The following is a 26,390-nucleotide window of genomic DNA, read 5'->3' on the forward strand; positions in this document are numbered from 1 at the left end:
TATGTAGTGAACACAACATAGACCTTGGGGTTGCAAAGTAACAGATCTCTTCTAGCCCCTAAGTCAGAGAAATACTGAGCTGTTTTTAAGAGCAGTTTCACATTCTTGCATCTGCAGGATAAACATATCCATTTTTAAGTATTAAACCATTCATTTCTATATGATGTAAGGCTACCTGGAAGAGACTTGCTGTTATAGACTGCTGGATAAACTGTAAATCAAATAAGTTCTCGAGGTTGTTTGGTGTTATTGTGCACTTATAAAATAGTGTATCATAATGTCATCAACAATAGAGTAGAAATAGTGGTGTTTGCTTCTGAAGCCATTTCTTTTGAGTAACTTCTTGTAGTGGTACAGTTTCTTGGATTTACTTTTATTTTTAATGTATGAACATGTAGTTGTATTTATTCCTCCACAAAGTAGTTTGAAATAAAAAGTCAGTCTGGATATGCAGCTTGTAGCATTCCTGAGTATACTTGGCATAGTAAGGAAGAGTAGTTTTGATTTTCAGGAAATTTTAATTTGTTCTCAAATGCCAACCTCAATGAAGAGGAATATCTTGGAATACCTCACTTCTTGGAATATCAAAATATTGTGCCATAGTATAACCTGAAGTATGATAATGTTCTTGCTGTTTGTTTAGGGGTTTTTGTCCATCTGTTTTCTAGGAGACTTTTAAGCTGGCAGTCTATGCTTAACTCTGTCCTTTTGTCTTCTGTTAACTCCAGTTCTGTGTCATTGTTAAATGCTGGTGAAGATGGCACCCTGTACCATTTCCAGGAGACATTTCCATTTTTCTTTGGCAACAGAAAAATTAAACCTTCATGTCCTTATACTGCATTGTCCTTTGCTAGACTAAAGAGCATCAGATACAGTTCTGGTTATTATTTTTATGTTTTGTACATTAATAGTCTTGTTAACTTTGGTCTTTCCCAGTTAAAAGGAAAACCTCTCATAAAATGTAGCTCTGGCACAGTGAGGATCAAGCAGTGTACTTTTAGAGAGCTTGTCAAGACATCTTGGCTTTTACTGTGAGGAAACTAATTAAGGATGGGAAAGTGTTAAAAAAAAAAAAGAAAAAGTTGGGGGGATGAGGTGGGGGAAGAGGTGAATTAGCCAAGCTAAATAATGCAGTTTGGTTAAACAACAGCAGCAGTATAACCATCAAAGAGAACTTCCACACATGCTCTGGAACAGTTTCCAAAGCTGCGGATGGTATCTTAATGAATTGAATGGTTAAGATCCCCATTTGATGAAGTTGTAGCATACCAATTTTGCTTCATCAAGGAGAAATTACCTTTTTTTTTTTTTTTGCTAATTTCTTTACTGGAGGCTCATTGATATCTATCCTGCCTGCCTATAAGGTTCTTTTAACAGGCTTCAATTAAGGAGTAGAAATTCTTATTCCTTAAAAAAAGAAAAAAACCTACACTTTGTTTTCATTGCTTCTGAGTTATATATCCTTAGGTTGGTATCTTCATATCCTCATGAAAGTTGCAAAAGGATATTTCCTTTTTATCCTTCTGTTTGGCTGTGTAAGTGTCATTTAAAAGAAAAGCAAACTAAAAAGTAATGGAGCATTGAAGAATATAAATTGTTTTGCCTTCCATATCATAATTATTTTCCTGAGAGAGGTTATATATTTTGAATTACTCAGACTAGCTATTTTACATTGTACCCATAGTGCACTACAATTTAATGAACTGTGATTAAAGACTAGAAGGCTGAACTTGAAGTATTAATAAGAATGATTGGCTTTTTTAACACTAGCTTGAGCATTACTAGTTGGCACCTTTCTTGCATAGGGATTTTGATCCAAGTGTGTCACATTTGACAGATTATACTGTTTGTATATTTTCAATTATTCAGTACCTTGTTTTTTATTAAATACAACTGTTTGGGGATTTCTAATTGTTAATACTTTATCCCCTGCATTTGACCTTTTATCAGAGACACTTTTGTGCTCTTAAAGGGCAATGGCATTTTGAATTATTTTCTTGTTACTGCGATTTTCTTTATTCATGGTCTTGTCAAAACTTGTTCTATGATATCATTATTGATTAAATAACTTTCTGTTTGTCACATGTTTAGGTTTCACTGCAAAAAATAATAAAAATTGGTCTCATCCCTATGGCTTCTTTTTCAAACTGGAAACAGTAGCAGCTAGACTGACAGGATTAAATTTTTTCCTTGGTAGGGGTAGGGACAGAAGGAAGATGGATTTGAATGTTTTATGTACCTTATATGTATATTTTTATTTATGTGACTGCCTAGGATACACCAATTTTATCTGATACTCTAATTTCCATTGCTATAAATTGGAAACCCCTTGTTTCCAAAAGAAGTTTTGGTAGCTTTACAGTCTTTCAATCAGAAACCTTATTCTCAAGAGAAAAAGTACAGCCAGTAGCATAAACCTCTGTCTTCTGTCAGTGATGAAAGTCTCAGCTGTAGTTCCTGCAATGGTACATGAGGGTCTGTCATGTCCATGTCCTTGTAAGATTTCCAAGCCCAGCATAATGGCAGACACTGTGAAGCTGGGGTCACCAGCCGTCTTTTGCACCATTCCTGGAGTAATTAAATACATACTTATCTGGGTCAAGCATGTCTTACCCTTGAAGAGGCAAAACTAAACCAGCACTTCTTTGATTTCATCTTTTTCCTTATATATTCTTGGAGTGACATATTTTAGACTGTCAGCAATTCTTGAGGTTTTAAACAGGTACAAAAATGCAAATTTCTGGCTTTGTTTATTCTGTTACAAAATCTTACTTTGTTTATATTCTAACTGCTGATAGAGTCTGGCCAGAAAAGCACTTAGCTGCATAAAAGGCAATCAATACTTGGTTCAAATGATAAAATGAAGAAAAATCCCTCACAGCTGCTGGTATGTGTGAGAGTGTTGGTCACTTCTGTATTGGCTAGTGTGCTCATTTAGGACTGCAAACAGTCCTGAGCTTTTTTATCATTTCTCTGAAAGATATATTAACAAGACCTTGTCATTCAAGAAAAATGACAACAAAATCTTTTCATCCCTGTACTTAACTTGTCCAGGAAGCAAGAGATTTGGCTTTAGTAACCTTGCTACCTGGGAGCTGTTCTCTCACATTCCACCTCCTGAGAGAGGAAAACGCACCCAGGATAACCCAGGCTAAAGCAAGACAACACTTGCTTTTTGTAGCAGAGATGTATCAGACAAAGTGAACCTAAATGTAGAAAGTAACACCCAGATCAAAGGGAAGAACAGCGATGGGACTGAAAAATGTGCATCTGATGTTCAGAACAACAGCAACATAATGTGTCTTCGCCTGCTCAAGGCTTGAAGGAGTTTGTTGTGCTTTCCTTACTTAGTCTAGCATGTGGATTAAAAGTGGAACTGTGTTCAGACCTGCTGACCTGTTTCCTTAGAAGCAAGTAGCATAATATTGGATAGGGTTGGCTTTTTTTTTTTATTTTCTACTATCATCTTTTGTTCAAATTGTTTTCTTTCTTGTTACTAATTCATCATCAGTGACAGAGCCTAAAACAGGGAAGTTCAGATATAGAAATAGATATGGTACATGAAGAGTTACAAGGTCAACGAGTAGTGTAAGCAGGAAGCTGACAACTTCCCACAGATAATTTGGCCTTAAGTTGATATGTCAATAATTGAAAATTTCTTCATTCAAAAGATTCTTTGAATGAGAAAGCAGGAACACTTTTGAATCTCAAAGCACTGTGCATTGGAGAGCAGTCAGTATTCAACAGGAGAAAACATTCAGCAGTGAACAGAATGCCACACATGTATGCAGTTGCTATTCAGCATACTAACCTACACACCCTCCCCATATTTCTGGTCCTGTGCATGAAATTGAGGTATTGAAGTGAAACAGCAGTTAATTGTCTTTTCCCTTGATGTTTTCTATTAAGTTCTTTACAGTGCCTTGACTGTGCTGTAATTTTACAATGCTGATCTTAAATAAATCCACATAGGAAGATGAAAGAATAATAATGGCACTGGGCTTTTCAGTGCACTTGAAGTCTTACTAGTCTAGTTTACACATAATCCCTACCATTATAAATTAACTCATCTCTTTCACATTGTGTAGTCATTGATAGTATTTGATTAGTGAACCCTTTTGTATTTTTTTACTTTGGATAAATTGTGGTAAATGATGTATGCATACTTGAACTGGGTGGTGTTGTCATGGCAGTGATGGGCAATATGTATCACATGTAATTTCTTTCAGTCAAGATTTTAATGGAGTTGTAGCTTTAAATAGTAACCAATAAGGATTTCATTTAAGGAGTGTCCATTAATAGAACTCAGCTGTTGAAGGTTGACTGTAGCATTAGGCTTAAGTTTAATCTCCTACATACTATTATTTACAGGGCTGTGTTTAGTGCATCAGTCTTTTGGCTGCTTCATTGGTGGAGGGATGGGGGTTGTGATAGTGGGAGAGAGGAGAGAAGTTAGTGAAAATTTCCTGTCATAATCTGTAAAAATCTGACAGAATTAAAATTTGGAGTATTTGGCATGAAGTCTTCCATAGCATGTCTTACTGAGTAAGGTGGATGCTTTCCATCTTAGAGAAGGAATGTTTTTAAAAATAATTTTATAAAGACTTTATGGTCTTATCCCTAGACAAAGTCCAAAATAGAATTAAGAGGTTTTTTAAGTCACTGTTTGGAGGTGTTTTGGTGACTAAAAGATAATCAAGATCAAATTCCTTCTTATATCAAATTGTGGTGTACTCTAAAAAGAGAATATTTGAAGTGGAACCTGAATTTGCCAGATACCCAAATAAGAAGTCATTCCTTCTTCACTGCATTCAGAAGTATAGAAGTGTTAAGACCAAGTCTTGTCTCTCTGTTATCTCTTTGTACTTCCTGCTTGTGATTAGACAAAGAAGTCTATATGGTGGATTTTTTTAGTGTGGGGTGTAGGATTTTTTGGTAATAGTGTTTCACTTTACGTACACAATAGTGTTTACAGAAGGTAATTAACATTTGAATTAGGTACTGGCAAATATTGTAAGATCCCTTTCAAGTCTGTAGAAGTCATGTCTGCATGTAGCCCTCACCATAGACCATGACTTTTAGTAGTTGTCTGAATATTTTGGGTTTAGTTAATTTTCTGAATTTCTACTGTGTTACCATTTAGCATTTTCTTGCAAAGCATTTCTCAAGTCTAGTAATTTCTTACTGTCCTGGTATTAACTTTTTCTGTAAGCTGGCTCATAAAGTTGATTCCTGTCTATTAATTATTGGGCTTTTCCTTGCATAAGCAGTAGCACTTTTTTGGGGTAGTGTCTTCTCTGGCAGCTGAACATCTCCTGTGCCATGAGTTGTGGTTGCTGAGCCTGCAAGTGAGGTGGCAGGTGGGGCTGGAGTTGCAACTTGGCTTGGGCATTCAAGGGCTTCCTGCAGAGCTGGGGAGGCCTGGGAGGAGGCTGGATGACCCCAGAATGCAGCTGTGGCCCTCACAGCTGCCTTCTAATGGACACTGGTGAGTGGACTGAAAACTGGAATGGCAGTTTATTAGGGTTTGGAAGTGCTGCTTCTGAGAGGCTGAAGTGCTTCTTTCCAGCAATGTTTGTGTTGCCTTTCTAACATCTACAGGCCACTTGGGGTGTAGTGAGGAATACAAAAATTCCATTGGCATGCAGGCAGATGACAGGGTAGTCTTATGTCCTTGTTCATAGATGTGCAATGGAGAGCAATTAAATTAAATATTGGGCTGTATTTCAAGAGCTTTATTTTTTTTGTCAGACTGGAAGTAGTTACATTAAATGCCATTCATGAAGAAATATTTTTTTATTTGGTGTATTAAAAAAACTTCTTATTTTTGGTAGAGGGAAATCTCAGCTGTGATAAACTCACTAGTACAAGGCTTGCAAATTACTTTTCACACTGTTTTCATTAGTAACATTTATCCTAGGTTTTGTATACCTGTTATTTTTTTAATATTTCTTCTTATTTTAGTATTTTTTTTCATCTAGTATGCAAGCATGTTTGTCACATCCCCATGTTTGAAACTATTGAGTTCTGTTTATTTCATTGTAATAATAGTACACAACCTCTTGGTACCTGACTAGTGTCAAATCTATTCAAAACATTTTATTTGTGGGCATACAATACTATACTTAAAGTTCTCATAATTTCAAATATATCTGAAGCTCCTTGTGTTTCCCATTTCATACCCCTTTAGTGATTCATATAATTATCTTAATGGCTTGTTACTATTATCTTTAACTGGTGATATTAATGTAATAATTGTCACATTAAAATGTAAAATATTGAATTAGACCTTGTTCTATTACTGCAGGTAGGTTAGACACACTGTAGGCTTCTGTTTTCATAATACATTTTTTGTATTCATTTATCAAGATTAAAAAACTATATTACTCATGATGCAGTAAGAAAGAAATGTTTAAAATGTTACACAAATGATGATGGACTATTGGTTCACTTTAATGCGTGCATATTTTCATTATGATCAATTTTCAAATACTTGGTTTAGCTTTCTGCACTGAAACCTACCTATTGTTATGATGCCTAAATAAAATTTAGAAAACTTGTCTCATTAACTATTTATGTTTGTGAGATTAGTGATGCTGTTAACTAGGAACATTTTCTTTGACTAGTGCTCTGGGAAATAACATATTTTTCCAGTCACTTTTTTGGGCAGACTTCTTGTTTCTGTGAAATCATGCCTAGCATCACTCTGCAACTAGTGAAGTATAACTAATAGCATATTTATATAAAATATCAAGCATTGCATGTGAGAAATGTATTTATGGCAAGCATTAATGTATCATTACTTGATACACATCCTTTCAGTTTGTTCCCTCTGTTTTATAAGGTATTCTTTTCATGAGTATGTCATTGATGTTGTGCTTTACTAATTGAGAACTAGATAAGTTTGATTTTTTTTAATTTTTTTTAAAATGAAGTGTAGTTTTGTGTTTTAGATTTGATATTGGTAATTTCACTTTTTAATTCAGTTGATTAGGATTGACAGGAAGGAGTCTGTTTTCACAGCCACTTCTACCCAAAAATACTGAATTAGGAATACATCTTTGCAAGCTGACACTTGATCCAGTAACTGGCCAACAACACTGTAAAAGTCTACATTGATTTGGTTTGTACATGATGGAGACAGGACTGCAGGAACTGTGGAGACCAGTGCATCCTTGTGTGTTCTTTAGGCTTTCTCTGTGGAAGTATCTTGTGGAAGTATTGTGTTTGTCCAAATGAGTCTGAAAACAAGTGTTTCTCATTCTGTGATTCTAGATAGGTGAAGAGTGTAAAATGTGAGTGGAAGTAATGCTTTTGAATCTGGCTAGGACAACAAAGGATTTGTTTGCAGTTTAAGTAAATCTTTATATCACTGTCTAATACCAGATGTATGTAGCAAGAATGCTGAAACAAGCAGCAAAAGTTTCAGCATTTTTGCATGGCCAGGAAGGGCATAGTCAAGACCAGATGGATAAGTCTGTGAGGAAGGGCACAGTGCAGAACTGCATGTTTAGTTAAATGAGTATAGAAATGGTGCAGCAAAAAAGGAAACCTTGAAAAGAAAAATCTGGTATTTGTCACTGTGCTGCTAAACAACTCTGTTGACACAGTGGGTTTTTTGAAGTTAATAGAAACTTGAGAGCTATGTGGTCCCTTGGAAAGGATTCTTAAAACTTAGCTGTACGCTGTGTGGAGAAATACCTCACTTTTTGATTTGTTTTTGAACCAGCAACAAATTATCATTTCCTGTCCATAATAAATGTACACCATAACTCTCCTCTGTCATCACTCATCCAGTTTGACAAGTCCAAATTGGTCTAATTGTCACTTGTGGAAACTCCCTGTGTCTTTCCTGTGTGTTTTTGTATCTTGCCTAACTCTTCTAAACAATTTTTGAAGGGATGGAAGCAGTGGTGTGATGTGTTGTATTCCTTGGGTAACATTTGTTTTGCTTTTGTGACCACCACAAATCATTGAGAGGATAATTTCATGGAACTGTTACAAGACCAGTGTTTCATTATTGTGTAATTATAAGTGAAAGACCATCATTTCATATATAAAGTGAAGATACTTTTCTTCTTCCATGTCTGTCACTTTACATTTCTCTACATTGAATTTCATTTCCTATTTTATTACACTGGTCAGTATTAGGTCTTTCTGCAGTCTGTTGATTTTCATCTTTAGTACTCTAACTAATTATATACCAAAGATCATGTTCTCTCACTAACCACAACCTTATTTCAGTCATTTCTGGATATGCTGAATAGTTCGGGCACTAATACAGGCTCTTGCTGCATGCCATTGCTGAATTATTTCTTTGAGGACCATTTTTACCCTCTTTTCCTTGGCCTGTTCTATAGCCCAGGTATCTTTACTTTAAGAAATGGTCTTGTTTCACTTACATGTTTGAGTAGACTGTGTCAGTTGGATTTCTCTTGTGTCAAGTCACTAGTTCAGTTGGAGATGGATTTTCTAAATCCTTTGGGGCATGTGGACCATAAAGATAATTTTTGTCATGACTATAAGCAAAGCAAAGTTTTATTTGTGCATAAGTATCTATGTGTATGCATTTCTCTATGTATTCACGTGCATTGCCTGACCTGTCCATTGCACCCCAATGCAGTTGTAGCCTTATTTCTGTAATAACTGCTAGGGAGTGGCTTATTGCCACTTCCTGAGTAGATAGAATTGGTAAAAGAATAGGATATTTTCCTATAGCATGCTGAAGAATAAAACACAGAGGTTTTTCACATTAAAAAATGGCTTGAGCATAACAAATCTTTCTCTCATTTTCTTACCAAAATAATTTCCATGCCCTTAGAGGTGAAGTGTTGCACTTGGCCTGAGGTAAAATCTCTTTTAAGACACTGGAAAAAAAAAAAAAAAGCCCAGAGGAAATTAAATTCTAAGTCTGCAAAATTTTTTCTTTTCCTTTAGCCACTAGTGTGATTAGAACAGTTAATGTGCAATGTGGGACATTCTCTTTACACTTTTCTTCCCAAATCGGAGGGGAGTTGAATCGAGCCTTAAGCAGGCTACCTGGTGTTGATAGGTGTTTTTTCTCCTTTCCATAAAGAAATGCTAATGACAATTGGGGTATCTCATCTGCCAGGGTGTGGTGGAACAATTCTGCTTGTGAGGCTTTGCCTGCTTCTCCTGTTGCATGTTTTGTATGGAAAAGGAATGCAAATGATTGAGAGGAACAGAATTACCTGCAGACTGGGGGCTTCTGCTATTGGAAAACACAAGTTCCAGTCCACACTGATTTCTTCTTTCCTTTTGGTGTTTTTACTTTACATAAGATAACAGCAGTTGAACAGAGTAAGAGGGGGAATTCATCCCTAACTTTGACAAGTAAGATACTTGGCATCCAATCTGTGGTTCAGGAAATGTGTTTATGAAAGGCTGAAATAATTTCAGCAGGATGGAGAGAGAACAACTCCTTAACACCCTTCACAAGGCTTTATCCTTGTCAGAGATCTTTTATGAAGAAGGGAAGATTTGGGTTCAGACAGATGACAAGAAGGTGAGTGCTTTAATCAGGGAAGTAGTCATCTCCCTTTCACCAACTTTGTCTTGTTTAAAGACCTAGCACTAAATGGCTTTCTAATAAGAAAATATATTTAGAAATACTTACTATTCTGTCAGAATTTTAGATATGAACCCACTCTCTGAACCAAGCCAAAGTAGCTGACTGTAGAGTAGAAACAAAGACAGTTACAAGATTATCAGAGGATTGTATATTGATATTTGAGGGGGAAAAGCCATATTATATCAGCTGTTTACTGGTCTAGTGATAACTACTGATGAGTTGTGAATATAAAATAATTTTGGGGACAGGCTGAAGGCTTAGGCAGCAGTTACCAGCAGTGAGTTGGTTCACAAAACCTGAGGGTTCCCTTACAATTCCATGACATCATTCATGTCCAGTTGGTCCAGTAGAGAGCTATGGGCTATACATGCACTGAGTTCAATATTTCCTAACATATGGCTTGATAATAATACTACAGGTGCCCTTTAACTCATGCCATGTTGAGGTCAGAGTCTTTTTCTTGTAGAGATGGAAGGGGTGGGGAGGTGAGTAAAAAACAAACCACAACAAAAAACTTAAAACCCTTTATATTGTCTCCCAAAAGCAGAAGGATGAGATGCCTAAGTTTGTTACACACAATCCCAGTATCAGAGTTCACGTGTTCTAGCTTGGAATCATGAAAACTTCAACCAGTGTTTGTTAGACAGCCATGGGAAGAACTGGAGTATTTTGGCCTTTCTTCTCTTCCATGTCCCAGATCCCTACTGCCCCATAAATATTATCTGACAGACTGGAAATAAACTAACTCAAAATTAGCCTGTCTGCATTTGAGAAGAGACAAGAACGAAAGGTCAATGGCAATCCTGCAGCAGTGAACACACTTAGAAGGGTTTGGGGTTTTTTGGTTGGAACTAGGAAGAGGAAGAGGTCAGGATATTTACATATCCAGTCCATGTTACCGTCACAGCTTTCACTCTAGTTTATTTTCATAAATTAGAGAAACAAAACCACATAGACTGAACTACCATGTCTCACAGGACATTAGTAGTTTTGAGATCACTATACTTATTCAGCCATCCTCCAATTCAGGAGTTCTTAGGAACAGACAATTGAAAAGATTTTATCTTATGGTTAGCATAGGTCAAGTGAAAATACTTGCCTATGCATGCTCTGAGGTTGTTCCCCTTCAACACTTCATGCCAGTGTTTATCCATGTGCTTTCCTGCCTTCTCATGGTGATTCTCTTAGCACTCAGAGTGAGTAGCTGGAGCGAGGCATAAGGGAACAAAGCTGAATTTTTGCTTCTGCCCTAATTTGGGGATGTCCAGTCATCTTGAACTTGTGAGTGGCCTGTTTGCACTCTGTGTGATGAAAAGTCAAAGTACAAAGGTAGATTTTGGAAATGCAGGCTGGAAGCAGTGAATTGTCTTTCTTCTTTGCATGTTCATATCTGTGTCAGTGAAATGTGCAAAGCTGACTTCAGCCTCTGCTTTGCTTTCATCTGCAGAGGGATCCAAGGTACTCAGTATCCTTAGGACAGTTTTATTTCCAGTTGCTTATCATGTGATGCAGTTATATGAAGGAATTACAAAGTTGCTGCAAGCATTTGTACCAGAAGCACTCAGTAAGAAAATAACTCATGTTTAATTTTGTATTTTAACTTAGGTTTGAAAGTGACAATTCTAGCAAGATGGTATTGCTGAGGTGAAACAAAGTTCAAATGAATGATACATAGAGCTTCGAGTACCACACTTTAAAAAAGGAAAGCTATAGAACCAAATTCATTCCACTGAACACTTAAATCCAGCTAATTTAATGCAAGACTTTAACTATTTATATTTCATTGATAAATGCTCCATAGTTGTATTTTATAAAACAGAAATATTTTTTAAACTTAGTTTAATGTCATTTTAGAATTGCCTAATGTCTTGATTTTGTTGTTTTAGACTTTAATATTTACTTTAGGGTTAGACTGACCTTTTTTTTCTTCCCCAAAACATATATATAACACAAACAAAAAAATACAATGAAATTATTTTCTTTAATACTTAGAATTATCTGTTGGAAAACTCTGACTAATGGGCAGAGGATATACAAATGCCAGCTGACTCTCTGCAGTCAGAGTTGCATAATATCAACTGTTAAACAGGTAAAACAAGTGGTGTTTTTAGGTGTGTATGATCTAACACACCTGTCTCTGCTGCAGCAGCACATCATACCTTCACTTTGCAGCCTTTTCTTCTTTAGCTGTGGCAGATTGCAAACTGTGCTTCACTCAGATCTGTCCAGACAGGATTTTGAGAGGTCCACTGCTACTTTCATTTTTTGAAAAAGTATTACAAATGTCATAGCTTCAGTTAAAATATTCATCTGAAACTTGTGGATGTCTGTGTAAGAGTCAGCTAACTGCAGATCTAACCTGGGCATTTTAAGTCTATGAAGGAAATTAATGCATAAAGTGTAGCTTAACTCAGCATTATAAGGCATACTATGGAGTTGCATGAGTTGCCAAGGTACCATTTTCTCCATGATCTTCATGTGTGTTTCTTGTAAATTTTGTAGCAGTCATTTTGTGTTCTTAGGTTATTACAGAATCTACTTTAAAAAGTGAAGTTAATATTTATTTATGAGGTTTAAGTTATGAGCTGTTTCATCAGAAGTAATATTATGGAGCAGTTCAGGCAACAAAGATCTGAAGATGCTCATTCAAATATATCCTCTATCTCTTCTAAAACTGGATGGAATACAATATGCTGTCTTTTTTGGTGCACACATGTCTGTAAAGCTGATAGAATTGATGTTTATTTTACTGCCAGTAGAAAGCATAATAAGTGTGGGGACTTGTGACACAGGAAGGGGTCAAACCCTTGCTTCATTCAAAGAGGAAGCTGCTTGCTTCTCAGTATTTGTGTTGCAAATTGTTCCAGGCTTTTAAAGGCTCTATTTCACCCTGTCTGACCCTTCTTTTTCTTTTTTTTTCTTCTTTCTTTCCCTTTCAAGTAGGATTCTTTTTTTAGTGTAATTCACATAAGACATTTACACTGGATGAAACAGCATCATTGTTGACCTAAGCTGGTTTTACTTGTTAGGCTTTGCTTTTCCCATTTTTCTGGTATGTTTCATTTTAAAGCTCAGCTTCAGCTGAGCCACACAGATCAGTCCCACTTGTGTTTTAAAATACTCCATTTAATGGTTAGTTTTAGGAATGTCAGTGTATTCCTAAATAATTGAACCATCCAAGTGGAAGCAGAACCATGGTTATAGCACAGGTTATGTGCAGGTATACTGAGTTCTTCAAGATCCCCTTGCTTAGCAGGATGTGTACTGATCTTATTTGGGAGAAATGGCTTGGGGATTCCAAGTCTGCCAAGTTTCTGCCAAGAACCTCCATGTAACTTCTCTAAAATTTGAGAGGATAAAGTGTGGTCAATATAACATTAGCTAATTCTACTTCTTATGCAATTAGAAACAGCAATAGGCTGTATTAAGTGTCTCATTCAGATCACCTGAAGATATTCTTAGAAGTTTTGAAACATTGTCTATTTTATTGAATTTTTTTTTAAAGTATACCTATTTAAAAGAACTTAAATTCTGGTTTTTTAACTAAGAGCAAGAAGTTTCTTTACATCATCTAGAAATATTAATGAGAAGTGTTGCTGGGTAAAGCTCTAACAATTAATAAGTCGTTTGAATTGAAGAATGACAGCTATGATAACTATTGTATAGGAAGCTGTACTGTGGCCTAAAATGTTTGATTTTTCTGTAAAAAGGAAGAATTATGAAAGTTTTAGAATCAATATTATTACAAAAGTTAAGATTTTATCATGTGGGCTTTGCACATTATATCATGTGTAATGGACATGGAGACCTGGACTTAATTTTCTTCAGGTGAATGCAGTATATACATGTGTAAGAAACCCATTCAGTATTAGCTTTACATATGGAAATAAAGGGAATTTTCATAAGATTACACTAAAATTTAGCAGTTTGTTTTAATTATATTTATAAAATACTACAGGAGGAAAGGCTGAGCAGCTTTATTTGTCTTACTGCCCCGTTTATCTCCCTGCAATACAAGAGTATCTGCTTCACATTCCCTGCAAGCGTTCTCTGGTATGCAGTGCCTCCCCCACACTGTGCAACTGAGCTGGCCCAGCAGCGCCTCTCCCCATTAGTCATCACTGCCTGATGCTGTGTGCAGGAAAGTAATTCTTTAAAGCAGTTGCTCCTGGTTCATTTTTTTTCAAAGATTATTTCATAATACATCATTGCAGTAGTATCTTCTTGTAAGTATGGACCAAATATTGGTCACTAAGCACAAGCGGTTTTATGTGGAATGAAAAGATGCACTGCAAATAAATCACTACTTATTTCCTTTAATCTGATTTCCAAATTGTTTGACTTCTGCCTTTCAAACACAGTTTCCATTCATGTGTTTGGGAAACTTTTGAAAGCATATGAATGGTAATTTTCCCAGTTTTTCTGGAACTTTAGTTCCAGCAATGTCTGCAGCTGGCTGCCTAATAAAAATGACTTGCATTCCTAGAAACATTGGATTGTGCTGATGACTAAAATGACTAAACTGTTTTAAAATGTAACCCATGCTGTTACATTAAAATATGTTTTGCCTTCGGTGATATTAATCTAAAGTGAATTGTTACCTGCAGTGATGTTTAGTAGTGGTTTTATTAATGTGGATTAGCCATTTATAGAAAAGGTCTCACCTTATAGCAGTTTGGTTTTTTAACATTGTAATCCATTTGTTCTTACATTATTGATAGGCTTCCTTGTATCTCTTGCTTTCATGGTTTTTCTTTTCCTGATGTGTGGAATATTCATACAGTGTTGTAAGAAATGCAATAGTCACTTTGATTATGCTGCATATAAACATTACTAACAGTTTTACGCCATCTTGCACCCTGGTTTTTCTTTTGATGGGCAACCTATGTTTTATTTATTCAATGTTGTCAATTTTGGTATAGTGAAACTTCATCTAAATGTACAACTTAATTTTAATGTAGTGAGCTTATTTTTCTTAAATCTTTTATTTCAGTATTTATTTTAACTAAAAAACGTGGCTTAAGTAACTAAGAAAATAAATAGTACAACAGTTGTATTTCTAGTTCATAATTTATTTGAAAACTTTGGGACAAATGAAATATGCAAAATGGTTTTATTTTAAAGTTTAGGATATAGAGAATTTTCATTGTCAGGATTAGACTGTTTTTTTAATGAGCTGTATTAGTCTCTCAAGGAAGGTACTAATATTATAATAGTGTTGAGTCCCAAGTCATGAAGGATTGTTATGACAAATTCATCATATTAATTTTCTGTCTTAAAAATTCTGTATTAATTTTCTAATAGTTGTTTCTGAGATATGCAGAAGTCACTAATGAAGTAGGTCTGCAGTGTCCAGTAGGCTCAGCAGGTGTAAATTTTTCTAGTGTTTTGTTCTTTAAAATAAGGTTTGTTTTTTCTTTATGATACACAATGATAGTGAGTGAAGTTTCTCTCATTTTTTTATCCAGTTCTTTACAGAACCCTCATCACATTTCTCAAAATATCAGTTAGTTCTTACTTATTTGTCATGTCCTCTCTGCTCCCATAACTGAAGGCAGATAGGTTAACTAAGACCAGTCAGTGTGGGTACAAGTATCACACAGTTGATTCCAGACTACCACACTTGCTATTGTTCCCCAGAATAACACTGTTTGAAATAGAACATGGTCAATGATGTTTTGTGAGAATAAACTCTTAAGCCTCAGTTGGTAAAGACTGGAGGAAGAGAAGATGGCTCGGAGACTCAGCTGGGAGAGCAGCCACAGGTCACAAGGTGCAGCAGGTGCTCTTTTACAGCAAGGACTGATAACCAAGTGGCAACCATGGTCCTTTTAAAATAAGCGAGAGCTTGTTTCAACGGCAGCAAAACCTCCAGTAGCTTTAAAACATGATCATCTCTCTGGGATGTTGTCTCTGTTAGTGACATCAGTGCCCTTTCTGCAGCTCTGTTGACTATCACTGTGGCAGGGTGTCCCAAATGGATCTGAAGGTACCCTGCTGCAGAGGGCAGAGTGTGTTCTTCACACCTCATCCTTCCTACCCAGCCCAGGGATCCTCTTCCTTCCCTGCTGCTCATCTCACCCTGTAGTGACACTAGTCAACTTATTATCAGGAGAATAACAGGAGAAAGCTATTCAGTTATTTGTGGTTTATCAACTTTTCCCCCTTTCTTTGGTTAGTTTTCTGCTTAGCAAGCTAAGCTCACCCATCAGGGCAGCAGGTGAATGCCAGAGATGGTGCAAGGCAAAAGCATGGTTCAGAATGCATGGTTCAGAGTGGCACTTGCACAGGAAACAGCAGCCACAATTAATTATTCATTCAGCTCTGCCTGTCTTCTCTAAACTACTACCTTAAAAGCATATATTTTGAAAAGGACACCTGACCTTGAAGATGAAAGATTTACCATTTGAATTTATCTTAAAGTGGTCTTTTTCTGGACTGTGTCTGTTCAGATCTGAGGTTTGTTTTTTTTTTAAGTTGATACCTACAGGCTGTTGACATAACTAGATTGATATATTGCCAGCCGTATCCTTGGCTGCATCAAAAGCAGCATGAGCAGCAGGTTGAGGAAGGTGCTTCTCCCCCTCTACTCCCCTCTCAGGAGACTCCCCTGGAGTACTGCATCCAGGTCTGAGGCCCTCAATATCATAAGGACATGGACCTGTTGGGGCAAATCCAGAGGAGGGCCACAAAGAATGATCAGAAGGCTGAGGCGGCTCTGCTGTGTAGACAGACTGAGAAAGCTGGGGTTGTTCAGCCTGGAGAACAGAATGTTCTGGCAACACCTTGGAGCAGCTTCTAATACCAAGAGGGGCTACAGGAAAGCTGGAGAGAGACTTTTTACAGGATCATGTAGTGACAGAACAGGTGAGAATGGCTTCAAATTGAAAGAGGGCTGGTTAAGATTAGCTTTTGGAAGAAATTCTATACAGTGAGACACTGGCACAAGTTGTCCAGAGAAGCTGTGGCTGCCCCATCCCTGGAAGTGTTCAAGGTCAGGTTGGGTGGGGCTTTGAGCAGTCTGATCTAGTGGAAGGTGTCACTGCCTATGGCAAGTGAGTTGGAACTGGATGACTTTTAAGGTCCTTCCAACCTAAACCATTCTCTGATTCTGTGATCTAAGAATTGGTGGCAACATGCCTTTTTTTTTTTTTCTTCTCCCAAAAGCACTCTTCTCTAGCAGGAATTCACAGCCCTAAAGAGGGATGTGGTTGAAGAGTAGGTTTTAATGTGTGAAATAAGCCTGTTAAAATTACTAAAAGACATAGAAAGTCTAGAAGACAACTCTAAAACTTTACTGACTGATTAGGATTAAAGTAAAATTAGAGAAAATGAGATTTAAGTGGGAAAAAAGTGGTGAGGACTGCTGGACTACATGTCCAGAATATTGCTTTCTGCAGCACCAAATTCAGGAGAGAAGAAATGACAGATTGCATAAAGTTTCTGCAAAAGCTTAGTGAACTTTACACATTGCTTATGAATTGCTTTTCTTTTACATTATCTGAACAAATGTATTTAATGAAACTGCACAGATGTTACAGATTTTCAAAAGCTGGGGATCAGAACAAAAGTAAGGAAATTTTTACATTTAAAACTCTTTTTCAATATTTGTTTAATTTTGGAAGTATTAATTTATAATATGCATTATATGGAAAAAAGAATTCTCAAAGTCTGAGGTGATGCATGTAGTCATACAGCAAATGACAGGCAAAAGCTGTGTTGTTTGATTCAGGAGTTAAAAATGTAGCAATAAAACCTTTATTTCTTCAGTGCATGGAGATGTCATGAAAATGTGTTTTCTGCCTGTGCTTTTGTATGTTCAGATAAATCCACTCTGGACTATTTTTGAGGTACATGTCAGCAAGCAATTAAATACTGGTTTGACGGTTTCAATCAACTTCTATGCAACTTGCAGCACGTTTTTGCAGTACTGTCAAAACATGCATACCCACAGGACGTGAAAATTATGTGAATTTAATTTAAATCTAAATCACTGATTCTAATGTGAGACTAATTGAAATAAACCCTTTATTATCAGTTGAATTAAGTCAGTAAAGATACCAACTAGTACCTGTGATTGTGGAATTTCACAGCTGAGAAATATAATGCCAGGGTACTTACGAAGGCCTGAGCAGCATTGCACACATCAAGCAACAGATTTGTTCTTGTTTGCTATAGGAAGTTAAAGGATACATTTGAGGCCCTGTAACACCTTAAGGAAGCAATGTGTATATGAGGACAAAAGTAATAAACGTCAGAAATCACTTCAAGGTACAGCAGCATTGCTCCTTTAAAAAATGCTATTTTTGTGTATTTTACTTGTGAATTCATTAATTCTTTGTGTATCATTTAGCTTTATTAAATTAGTAAATATTATTCTGAAATACTCAAAAACTTTTAGAGACATAGAGCAGTGGCAAAAATTGTATGACAGAAGTACTGAAGATGTGTTGTGTCCGTGAGCTCACTTGTTGAATTGAGGTTTAAGTGCAGGAGGAGGGATGTATGTTCCCTTGGTTAGTTTCACTGGTTATCCTAGAAGTGCCTAAGCATGATGTGTACCTAAGTGAAGTACCTGAGCCGCCTGCAGTGGTACTGCTGAACCCATGGCACTGGTGAGGTGCCCAGGTGTTTGAAGTCATTTATAAGCAACTGAGAACAAAGACTGGGCTTTACATGATTGCACAATAATAACTCCAGCTGTTTTGGAAAGGCAGTGGGATCACTTCTTGGTACTTCAACTTGTCTAGATTAGGTTTGAAGGTTTACAGCAAGAAAGCTGTGTCCAGCTCAAAATGGAAACAGAACTTATTCTTAATTTTGTTATTATGATAGTTCATTTTTAATTAGACAAACTGGTCTTTAGGAACCCCTAGGGGGTCTGACCAAGAAACAAGAAATCCTGGGCTAGACATTAAATAAACACTTTCTGAAAAGATGGTGTTTTCCTAAGAAAGCAGAGGGTAGGTTGTCTTTTATTACACTGTTAGAAGCTGATTTTTAAATGTGATTTGCATACATTTTGACACCTATATGGACAACACCTTCTTGACTGGATAGGGCATGAAAAAGGAGAGAACCCTGTTTGTCATTATTCTCTGTATGAGTAGGATGGAGCAAACTTCATGCATGTCTGACTAAAATCAAGTGAAAAGGAGTGGAGTTCTCTGCCTTAAATATGGACAAATTCTAATACATGGAGATGATAAGCAGAAAAAATCGGGCACTATCTCAGAGTATGAATATATGTCAGTCCTTCTAGGATTTCCCAAAAATACAGTCTAATTTATAGATTTAGGAGTGGATTGTGCGGGACTAAGGTGCTCTTCAAGTAAACCAGTGTTCCTCATTTTTCCAAGAGATTTAACAAGACTCCAGAATCCTATGGGGTTTCTGGAGGAGCTGCTGTGAAAAGTTGGATTGCTGAGGCAATAGTCTCATCTGTACGGTAATGTAAGCATAACTGAGTGTCTGTCAAGTGCCTCTTGTTAGTCAGAGCTTTGTACTTTTGCTCAGTACAACAGTTTGATTTGTTTATGAAGGTCTGTAATGCTTTAAGAGTCAAGGGATTGTCTTGTAGGCCACAAACACAGCTTTGTAGAGTGTGGTTCTGAAAATGGATCAGGTGCTTGATTTGTTGGAGGAGTTGAGTCAGGATAATTGGAATTCATAGAGATCTGGGTCCTCTGTCTTCTTTTCTTCTAAATGTGGTTAAGATAAGATGTCTGCAGAAATTATCAGCTAGAGGTTCAGAGATTCTTCTGAAATAATCTCCACATGCAAAGTCAGTACAATTTTGGCATTCTCAAGCACTCTGACTTGCATTTCTCTAACACCCCTCTTCTGTCCTTTGGTGCTGAAATATCCATGGTACTGAAACATAAGAAAATTGATTTGGGGTTCAGAATGAGATTAACATACAGATACAGAAAAACCCAAAAAGCTTCATACAGCTGCTACTCACATATACATGCTGGTGTTTTACTGGGTTAAAGTCTTTTGCCTGAAGTCTCTTCTGGTGTTGCTGGTGCTGAATTGCCGAAGCTGTAGCCTTGTTTCTAGGTGGGAAAAAAATCCTGCATGTTGACCTACCTAGCAGTACAAGGAAAGAAAATTAATTTTAGCACTGTTTTAGGCCCTCTCAGCTTTAGCAAGAAACATGTGCACTCCCAACAGATTGGACTCTGGTTTCTGGATTTTAAAGTTTTAGTCCCAATACGCATTCCAGAGTAGGCAGTCTCTGTGTGCTGGGTACTAAGTGTTCCTGGGTTCAAGTGGCTTAAATGTGCAAGCTGTCTGATAATGCCAGTGTCCATCAGGAAAGCACTTAATATTTAAATTTTGGGCCTCATGTTGAAAATTCTGTGGGAGTATTCTGATGCACAGCATAAAAGAGTCACCATAAAGTGCTACTAGCATATCACTTTTTTTCTTCAATAGACACAAGCCCAATTTCATCAGTGCAAATCTACTACAGAGGTTAGATGTTTTCTTTTCAAGATAAGCCTAAATGCACCCTGATATCCTAACTTCATGCTCACATCAGGCAAGTTAATGTCTATATCTAGGCTTTGGTAAGTAGGCAGTTTTATTAATGGTTTTATATGTAGTATTACTATAACCAGAAACACATTTATAGCCTGAAAACAGGTTACAAAAGAATCATTCTTAGCTACTCCTTATTTCATAGCCACTTAATTAAAGCTTGCAAGATGAGCAAAGAAAGTGATCTCTAACCAAAAAAAATCCTTTCCCTGTATTACCTACAATGAATCATTCTTTTAACTATTGATTAGTTTTGTTCTTAGCCTTTCCCCAGATTGCAGGTTCTGTGCAGAAATTTCTGTATTAAGATTCTAGAGTTAGAAAATAATTATTTCCTATGCACTATTTTCTCAATATGATTAAATGTAGAACTTGTCTGTCAATTAGCACAAACTGTCTCTGTTAGTATCACATTGTATAAAGATACTTATTTACAGAAGTTAATCTATAAGATGAATGTCTGTGGTCTTCAGCTCAACTGTAGAAGTCCTTTCCTATTTAACATTAAAAATTTCCCATTTTAGATTGAAAACTAAAGCATTGATTATCACTTCCTGAAACATTTGGTTTAGGTGATTTATTGCTGGATCAATATTAAGGTACAGAAAACTGTCAAGATCCTGATTTTGTTTTCAACAAAAGCTAACATCAGCCTTGGTTTTCAGAAGATGTATTTTTATTTTCAGGTAGTGAAAGCATTACTTTAAATTTACTTCTGCTAGATTGTTTGCATGGTTACTATGCATATTCCCTACCCACCACCTCCAAATTCTGATGCGTTGTTTTGTTTCTTTATAGAAGTTAACTCTCCCTTAACACTACCCTGTGTTATATTCTAAATCTTCATGATCGCTCAACCGGCCTTCCTGGCTGTTCAAGACCTCTGATATGACCTTTATCACAAGCTGACATGAGGCAGCAATCACCATTCACTTTGCAGCAGCCTTGCAGCCCCGTGGATCCCCGGGATTATGTGTTACAACATGCTTTGACAGCTGCTCCACAGGCATCAATCTGAGATATACAGATAGGTATTAGCAGTGTGTAATGTCCTCACCATAAAACAATGGAGGTATACCACACAACCACTAGTTCTTTTCAACCTTCTATTTCTCAGCTTAGCTGGAACTTTTTACTAGCATACATTTTTGCTGGCTTTTTTTTTCCCAGTCAGTTTTAAACATTGTACCTATTTGTCTTATTTATTTGCCTGTTGATATTACTTGCCTATTATTTCTATACCTATTATTGTTTCTTCTGCTTATTTATACTTCCATATTTTATTGTCTCATTATTCCTTGGCTTCAGTGATTGCCTCTTCTGTGAAGCATGTACACCTGCAGTGAATGATTTCCTAAACAGGAATCCCAGAAGCATTCAGGGCTATTTTGTTTAGCTAGGCTTATGCTTCAAAAATATAGTGGCTTATTTTTTACTACAAGTCCCATGTTCAAATTAAATAAAAACAAAGCAACCAAACAAAGCCACAAAAGAACTGGTTATGCACCTTCAAAGATCTGTTGACTAAATTTCTGGGCTCCATCTTTGGGTCCAGTCGGTCTGGATATTTTGAATCCAGTTCTTCTGTCCAGTAGAAGTCACTGCCAGGAGGACCCACACTGCCCTCTGAAGAGCTTACTTACGGTAAGTAATCTTTGAGATTTTCTGGTTCTGTTTTCACACTCCCCATCTTTTTCCAAGGCCTCAGGCAGAAGATTCTGTGATTAAGATAGAAACCTGAATAAATTGGGGCCATTCCTGCTCCTGCCCCACTGGGATCCCTGCATAGTCAGGAGGGTGCACAGCCAGGGAACACAGCACTCCGTAGAAAACTTCTAGCTCAGCTTCCTGGGGAACACCACTGCATGCATGTGCTCAAATATATGGAATTTATTCCTGAAACATTGTAAGATGCCTTGCAGTGTGAGCTAACATTTGTTGGTATGTTTCATGTTGGACACAGATGTAAGAATAAATTTGAATTTTAAACTGAGGTCTCATGCTGGTCTGCTGCAAATTGGTGGGTTTGGCTGGATTTAGTGGACAAGCCAGCAACTCCTTGGCTGCAAGAGAAGTTGCATGTATGTGAGAAGAGCTGAATGGCTGCCCATTTAAATATAGTTGAAACAAATTACTCGTAATGGTACCATTAAACATTAAACATACTGCCATTCCAAATCTTGAGAGTTAGTATTTCTCAAGGATGAATTTCTGGTTAATGGGAAAGCCACCATTTCCAGCAGCAATCAGCTGGCTGAGGGTTTGGCACAGGGATGCTTTAACATGCAGAGCTGTGCCACAGCAAAGCTCAGCTGGTTGACTGAACTTTTTATTTAGGGTGGTGACACCATAGCTCTGATATCTGCATACTTATGAGTATGGAGTACTTGTAAGAAGAAGAATAGGTGATAAAGACCTTTGTGTTTATCCAGCAGCTGACTTGAACAGGATCTTAATCTGCTTGGTCCGCTTGTATTCCAATGTGTAAAAATCAAAGATAATCAGATCCTCAGAAGCTTAATTTTTTATTACCAGTTACCATACATTATTGTGTGGAGTTCAGAACCTGAATTTCGAGTTACTGTGGACAGTATGTGTATCCTTGCCAGCAGTGGCTGAAGCTGTGGCACTGTTGATCGAAGGACTGACTTTCCCTAAGTCTTCCAAAACTAAATTAGAAGTTTGACGAGTTTGCAGGAGAAAAATCGTGTGAAACGAGTTTTGCATTTAACTCTGCTGATCCTGACCTTTCGGTATTGGCTTTCCCTGCTCGTCGCGTGAGTAGAGCCGGTACGGAGCAGAAGGACGGATGGCGGCGGCGGCTCCGGGAGGGGGAGCTCCGGGCCCGCCGCTCTCCCCCTCCCGGCTCGCTGCTCGCCTCCTCCCGGCCCTCCGCTCCCGGCAGCCTCCCGGCCGCTGACGGCGCCTGCGGCCCGGCGGCCCCGCCGAAGGACGGCCCGGAGCCCTGCAGGCGAAGCTGTCAGCGCGCCAGGGGAAGGTGCCGCTGGTGGGTTTTGCAGCGGCGGGCTGAATGTGAGTGAGGGTCGCTGCAGATGCTGCCTTGCTTTGTTGCTGCTGTGCTCGAGCGGCGTGAGAAAGCCGGTGCGGGAGCCGCACGAGGCTGTAGGACCCAGCTGTTGCTGGAGAAAAACACGCACAGCCGTACATACCTGCGCGGAGCGGAGGGAGGTGACCCGTGTGCAAGGGCTGCCTCAGCACCTGCGGTGTCCGGAGCAGCTGAGGCGGTGCAGGGTGCGGGGATGGCATCGAGCTCCCGGCCCGCTCCGCTCCGCGCCGGGAGCGGCTCCTGGGCTGAGCCTGGTGCAGCAGCCCGAGCGCAGCCCTGGCCTGCGGGACTGAGGGTGCCAGTGCCTCTGGTGCACCGCAGAGCTCTTAAAACTGGCCTCGTGGTTCACAGGAATGTAAGTGAGCAAATCAGCTGTAGATATATGGAGGAGAGGAGAGAATAGCAGTCCATTACTTCAGCAAAGAAGGATAAAATAGATTTAATTACGAGTATTTTAGACTCAGAACAGGAAGTGCCAATACTGAAACTTCATGCATAACCAGAACTTTGACCCTTGGTTATCTGTGCTGTGATTATTTTTACTTTTTTTCCCAACTATATCAGCATGCTGTTGTGCAGATATGATAGTTCATGTTGCTTACAGTCTTGGAATCTAATATAGTCTGTGATTTTATTTTTATCTGCACAAATCTACACAAATTATTGCAAAGAATTTTAGCTTGAGAGCAGATACTAAGCTCCATTTGCTGCAGCCTCAGAAAGATTAAAGAGAAATGCATGCAGGTAACTAGAAACTCAGCAAGAGCCATATTTTCAAGAAGTCACCTTGATTTCTCCCTTAAATATGTGTTTGTATGTTCTGTGTTTTGTTTTGCCATTTTTTGGGTATATTTCACCTGTGGCAATGTGGTTAAAGAATAATGCAAACTACAATTACATTGGTAATGGGTAGTATTTTAGAAATATATAACTCATTGAGAGGTTTGGTTTTTTTTAATTTGGTTAATAACATGACAGTGGTTCCAAAGTAGTTTAAACAAAATATGTCAGTGGGGAACTGCTGACTCTTTAACTGGCAGCTGTCAACTTTTTTATGCTATGTTTTTATATGTATTCTGTAGAGCTTTTAAAATTAAGAGCAAGGCAGTTCCTGAGTGTTTGCTTTTGGAAGCCTCTATATGGCTCTAGATGTCTAAGCTCAATTTAAATTATTTTGTTTCATGATACTGAATTATTCTTTAAATATATCTGATACTGAATTATTCTTTAAATATATCTGATTTCTCTCAGTGTGCAGTTCTTGGAAGGAGAGGGATTACCTGCAAGCTTTAAGGGCTAAATGGTATCAGGTTTAATGTTGGCATTACCGCTTTACCTCTGCTATGCTGTGGTATGAATTACAGTTGGATTACTTGCTGTGTGCGTGGATTACATTCTCCCTCTATTTGTTCTAATGAACTTAAAAGGAGAAAACCAGAAAGTTCTCTATCTCTGTTACATTTTTCTAAATGGTTATGAATCTAAGTGACACTAGAAAACTTCATTAGACTTTTCAGGGAAAAAAACAAAACCTACTTGTTTACTTGAAACCAGTGTTACCTGATAGAGGTGTCTGTCTAAGTCTGTGAAATACTATGGCTGTTAAATGAGCTCTGATTTCTGTAAAGTGAGAAATGTCCCAAGGTATCTAACCAGTGTTGCTTTATATTTAATTAAAATACAAAACCAGCATAGAATGATTTGTTTAAAACTCACTATGTACCAGATTTTGACAGGTGATTATAAAGAGGAAGACAGAAGTCCTACAAAAGCAGTAAGTCTGATGTTTAATAATTTTACAGTTAGCCAGGAAGGGGTGGGAGAGTATGTAATAATTGCAACTCCTAAACTGGAATAAAATTACTAACAAGAGAGAGGTCCCTGATAAGGGATGAATCAAGATTGCTTGTGAAAGAGGGCTTAGCAGGCCTTTTTCAGTATATTGACTCTATGAGGCTACATCTGGAGACAACAATGCACACTGTACTTGCAGGGCAAGAGCACTCTATTCTAGGAAGCAAATGCTAAAAGACTCAAGGTTGTGTTACACAATGTGCCCGGTCTCCATCCATACACTGTAATTCAACCATGGATTAATACCAGATTGAAGCCAAAGGTGTGCCAGGAATGTTTTGAAAGGGAAGAAGAGCAGAAAAAGAAATTGCATCTCTTTTTGATGCATGGTATGACTGCAGCTGTAACATGCAATGCCTGATGCAGCTGCCACACTTCACTCTGGGGCCTTCAGGCCATAAAAGTTCACTGTCCTTTTGTAAGTGCCACCTCTGATGTTCTCTGAAAGTGTTTCATAGTCTGTTGCTAATCAAATTCTTGGCTAGAATTGATATCTTGGAGAGGGAGGAGCAGTAAGGGAGCAGAAATTTTATGTAAGTGTGGTTCGCATGTATGTGCTTGACAGATATGCAGCCGATTAGCTGGAGGTTACAGGCTGACTTTTACTGTGGCAGTAGCCCCAGATACTTTGGTATCTTTCCATACTTTGAGCAGGGCAGTGAGTTTTTTCAGTGACTGAGTGAGTTAGTGCAGTGGTTTTGTTTTTATGGTCTTCCCTAGTTTGATGAGGCTAAGAGGCAGAGGGAAGTGTTGACCTAATCTTGTTACAGTAAACAAGAGGTAAAGACTTCTAAACCTTATGTTGATGTGATTGTTGAATGTTTAACAGTCTTTTGTTCCCAGTTGTTTACAGTAATTGAGTCTTTTCCCTTGCAGTGCTTGTGCTGCTGTCCTCATTAGTGTGTATTCCAAGATAAATACCATACACGAGACTTGCAAATACTGTACAGCAGAAGATCTGTTCTCTGGTTTTGTTTGCTGAATGTTACACCTTCCAAAATATGTTAGTCCCTAATACTGAGAATAGACCTCATGTCCCTAGGCAAAACAGCAAAGCCAGACAGCAAACCTTTTGTAACTGCCACTGCTATCACTTTTTATGCAGTAGGCATTTAGACATCTGAAATGAAAGGAGAAATTAGAAGAAATAAAACTGCCAGAGTTCTCTTATAAGTAGTATCTATCATAGTGAATGTGCTTTTGAACTGTTTTTTTTCTTTGAATTACTTTTTTTTCAGACCTTAAGCAACTTAGAAAGTCAAGGAATTTGGGACTAGGGAGGAAGAAAGGAAGGGGGATAATTAAGTTGTAGATTTAGGACCTGCAGATTTC

The 26,390-nt window shown here is 37.8% G+C and overlaps 1 protein-coding gene across 3 annotated transcripts in view; it reads left to right on the forward strand.

Moving 5' to 3' along the window:
- Positions 1-26,390, forward strand: part of ATXN7L1 (ataxin 7 like 1) — a 110,893-nt gene that overhangs the window by 39,120 nt on the left and 45,383 nt on the right. The gene's annotated exons all lie outside the window — the stretch shown is intronic.

Source organism: Molothrus aeneus, chromosome 5, assembly GCF_037042795.1.
Source record: "Molothrus aeneus isolate 106 chromosome 5, BPBGC_Maene_1.0, whole genome shotgun sequence".
NCBI classification, from domain to species: domain Eukaryota; kingdom Metazoa; phylum Chordata; class Aves; order Passeriformes; family Icteridae; genus Molothrus; species Molothrus aeneus.